Here is a 5000-nt window from a genome sequence, read left to right as displayed (position 1 = left end):
GATGGCGTCTAATTCGTGAACTGCATCAAACTGTAACAATCGGAGAGCTGGAAGAGGTATGTACATCTAAATACCTCGTCATATTGATAAAGTATTTAATTTGACCAATAAATGATTTTTAGGGGTAGTCCAATTGGGTACTCGATAGGGTACTTCATAGAGTAGGGCTCCGCGTTTTGTCCTCTCCCAGTGAAAATCGTCTTTTAGTTAAAAATAGTCGTTATGACGGAGAACCCATCATCACACACATCCGCTAGTTCTTGTTTAAATCTCTTTTCAATACAAATCATCATGGACTATATTGGTGTTGCCTGAGGGACCTGAATACCAGTACTAGTTTAGTAACTCTTTTAAAAAATTGTAGCGACCAACCACCTGCTTTGGGGAAAAATTAGAGGATTCGCATCAGCATACAGTAAAGTGCTGAAGACATGGTTGCCGATAACGAAAGCCTGGTTCAATGCAACAAAACAAATATTACATCGCAGTCCAAACCGGGTGGAAGTTGCACAAACAATGAAAAAGGTAGTATTGACATCCCGTGATGTTTCAAACACGCTACCGGTCAGTGGAATGGGAACAAGGAAACTTCATTCGCTCCCACGGCTTCCTTTTTCGTTTCTATGTTCATTTATTTGGGGCTTTTTTTGGTATTTTTGCTTTTTGCCCAGATTATTCTTCTCCGGGAAGATTTGGTAGGACATGTTGAGAATATTTCTAAATTTAATAGGCCTTCGAACGGTTTCCGCCTTTGACTGCAAGATACTGAGGTTTTACGCGATTTTTTTAATTCTGCGCCTTAACTCACACTGGCCTTTTCCCTACCCTACCCTACCCAGTCCTGTGACCCTTGACTTCCTTTCTTTGTTTAACCGGTCTAGCCTAATAAACCCCTTTCTTTGTAATGATGTTCATCTTTTCATCAAGGCTTGAAATAAATATTGCTAGTGCTAATCACCCTTACTTGCAGTCGAGGACTGAATTGCGAAGGGCGCGGCTCACGACATCGGGCTGAAAGCATACAAAGGCGCCTCTGGCTGCCGCTATACAGTTCATGTTTGATGTTGGAGCACAACACCACAGCTAGATGTTAATTAGCTGTGAGTCGATTTTGACGAGGGATCGAGGAAAACCGGAGTACCCGGAGAAAAACCCTCGAGTCAGGTTGAGATCGCCTGAAACTCAGCCCACATGCTGGCCGAGGCCAGAATTGAACCCCGGCTCGCAGTGGCGGGAGGCCCGATAGATAACTACTAAGTCACCCTGACTCCCAAATACTAAACGGATGCTGTGTGTTATCGGAACCTAAGATGACAAGCTATCTTGCAAGCGGCAGATATCAGTAATCGGAGCTCAGACAGAGATTTGACCACATCACCTCAACAATGCTTGGTGCTGTTATATTGTTTTCTGTTTTCCTTTTCAATTTGAATTTATCAAGTAAGAATTAGATCAGTATCAGATAGCTAGCTTTCTTTTTTAGTATAAGCGTTTGTATTAACAGAAGTTCCTTCGCTCCTTGATTCTACTACGGGCTGTGGGTATACATTGAAGATGGAACAAGTGATCGATGAGTTGCAACCGGCTGCTGAGGCAGTTGGAAGGTTTTTTCCTCGTCTTCGGCTTTTTAGTCTTTCGTATGCAGCTCTCTTTTTCTCGACTTTGCACCATCATCACTTGGTTGTCAAAATGCAGTGACTTCAGAATACCCTTTTTTTTTGTCTGTTTGTGGCCCATCGCTGGATGGAACGCCAGTCCATCACAGGGTTACCCCCTGCATTAAATTCGCCGGTACCCATTCATGCACCCGGGTGGAGAGAGGCACCGTGAGAATAAAGCGTCTTGCCCGAACGCAGACCATTCGATCCGGAGTCGAGCGGACTAACCATGAGGCCACCGTGCCTCCCACTTTATTAACACGAGATCAAAAATGTATAATTAAGAATACTAAAATCAAAGAAAAAGCAAAATACTAAAAACAGAGAACAACTAAATCAATTATTGAAAAGAGAAACTTTGCCGCATGGCAACATAGCGATTGGCTAGTAAATAAGTGACATGTTCACTTTTATCGCTTATTCTATTAAAGATTTCTTGCGACACTTTCCAGAAGCCATTAGGCGAATCAGGTTTAGATAACTTAAAGAGGTTAAGACCAGCTTTGAAGGCATTGATACTTGTTGAATTTCACACGGGTAGTGGCAGGTGGTTCCAACATTTAATAACTCTGTTGCCAAAGAAGTCATACGCTGACCTTGAATGGATGATAAGTGACATTAAGATTACTAGTTCGATAAGCTGTATCCGTCCCAAACATATTGTGACCATAAAGTCCACAACACCGTTGATTATTTTGCAAGTCTTGATTAAGCCACTACGCATTCGACATTCCAGTAAAGTCGTTAATCTGAGACGCTGTAACCTTTGACGATAAGGGAGTAGACCCACTCCCTCAATTATCCTCGTAAACTGTCACCAGTTGGCAGTCCTCAATTTACATTATAATATCCCAGTTTCCGTGTCTTGCGGTTGGGGCCCCCACCTGCACTGTGTATTCCTAATGAGGCCTGACAAAAGCTTTGTAAAATGGTATCAGCACTTCTGGTTTTCTCGATACGACATTCCTAATGATCTATGACGTCATTTGTTTTGCTTAGCCAATCATTCCTCGTAATTGTTCTTCCCAACAAAGGGTATCACCAGCTGAAACAACCACTCCCAGATTTCAAGCACTTGCAAGGTTGTATGGCCCATCAGGTAGTTATCCTTAGGGTTGTCTTTACCAATATGCAAAACGCTGCATTTTGATTAATTAAGGACGTTCGCGCTAATTGTTTGTGTGCAACGTTACCGCGCAGGTAACGCGACTGTAATATGTCACACATTACTTCGAGCATTAGTGAAGTTAGTGAGGTTAAGGTTTTAAAACCATTGCAGAAACCGTGGATGATAAGTCTTGCAGCGTTGGATCAGAGAAGATCGTGATCAGTCAAAATTGATTTTAAAATATTTATGAAAGTCAAGTAGACTACTGCACGACTGATATTCGCGTTGTTTTATCAGTCGTGCACTAGTCTACTTGACTTTCATAAATATTTTTGAAGCATTAGTGAAAATAACACGGCGACAAAAACGCCGGGGAAAAAAATTCCAGGCCGGCAAGAGAATGGCACATTTATTTCCGAATCATCACGAAACGTTAAAGAGAAGCGAGAGGGAGGATGAAAAAGCTCTTGTGGTGGCTTAGGTGAACGCTTTGGGTACCGTCTGGGTTGGTCTGGTGACGTAGTGGTAGCTGCAGGCAAGGGGGACTCAGGAATAGGAGTGGGCCCAAAGGTCTTGGTGAGGTAGGTGCAAGCGACTTAGGGTGACACCACTAGGTACTGGTAAGATAGGTGGTGGTACAATTGAAGTTAGCGGTATCACTTCCTGCTCGGGAGGGTTTAATGTGGACTTGGCATCACCTGCAGTTGGTAGATGATCTATGTGCTCATAGCACATGGGTTCCCCCACTCGCACTTGGTAGGCCAAGGGACCTATTCGCAAATCACGGTACCACGTTGCCAATTATCCTTCCCACTGAAGTTCCGCACAAGTACCAAATCGCCTGGAAGGAAGCCACGAGTCTTGGAGCGGCCAGCATCATGCTGTTGCTTTACTTTGGTCTGGTGCTCCTCAACATGCTGAGCCAGGTTTGGGTGAAGAAGGGACAGTCGAGTGCGTGGTGTCCTCTTCAGGAACAACTCGGCAGGGGTCTGACCAGTGACAGTGTGGGGGGTATTTCTGTATGAAAATAGAAAACTAGACAACCGCAGCTGAAGTGATTTCCCTGGCTCAATCTTGCTTGTCTGCAATGCTTGCAATAGTATCTGAACGCATCTCTCTGCCTCCGCATTCGACGCTGGGTGATAGCGAGGAACACGAGTATGCTGAATCCCATACTTCTTCATGAAGTGATGCATCTCCTCAAAAACAAATTGCGGGCCATTATCTGATACGATCTCCTCCAGAAGACCATATGCCGCGAAAAGATGACTGAGCATTTCGATAGTCTTATAGGTGGTGGTAGAGGATGTAGAGCCCACTTCGAGTGGGCGTCGACCACCACAAAGAAGTACACACTGTCCTTTTCTGCATAATCCATGCGCACACGTTGCCAAACTCGGACAGGCCACTTCCATGGAACCAGGGGTGCAGTAGCAGGTTGTTTCCGAGTCAACTGACACGCTGTGCAATTTTGCACCACAGATTCAATTGCCTTGTCGAGACTGGGCCACCACATGTAACTCCTAGCCAAGGATTTCATACGGCAAACACTTGGGTGATCAGCATGAAGGTCTTCAAGGATCCTGTCGTGTAATGCCTTAGCGATAAAAACTCGCAACCCCAGAGAACACAATCCTTTTCCACGGAAAGTTCAAAGCGCCGCTAAAAGTAGGGGTGCAAGGCTTCTTCCTGTACCTGTCATGGCCAACCACATTTAACCAACTGTAAGACCTTGCTCAATACGGGATCCTTCTTTGTCGCATCAGCAATATCCCTAGCTGTGACTGGAAGATCATTCACATGTGTAAAATGGAAAATGTCACTCTCCTCTGGTGTGCCAGTTTTGTCCGCAGGAAGCCTAGATAACCCATCAGCATTGCTATGTTCCGATGTTCTGCGTAAAACCAGCTCATAATGGTAGGAAGCAAGAATCAAAGCCCATCTCTGCAGTCCTGCAGTAGCCAGGGTTGGCACCTCTGACTTTGGGTCCAAAATGGTCAAGAGTGGCTTGTGGTCAGTTTCCAAGGAAAAATTTCTTCCAAAAAGGTACTGAGGAAACTTTTTCACACCGTAAATGATGGATAATGCCTCCTTCTCTAAGTGAGTATAGTTCCTCTCACTAGCTGAAAGTGTCCTTGAAGCAAAGGTAACAGGGCGCTCTTCATCACCCGGCATCAAATGTTTTAAACACGCTCCGATACCATATGAAGAGGCATCACAGGCCAGTTTAATAG

The sequence above is a fragment of the Montipora foliosa genome, chromosome 13 (assembly GCF_036669935.1).
Source record: "Montipora foliosa isolate CH-2021 chromosome 13, ASM3666993v2, whole genome shotgun sequence".
NCBI classification, from domain to species: Eukaryota; Metazoa; Cnidaria; class Anthozoa; order Scleractinia; family Acroporidae; genus Montipora; species Montipora foliosa.
This window is presented reverse-complemented; position numbering follows the sequence as displayed.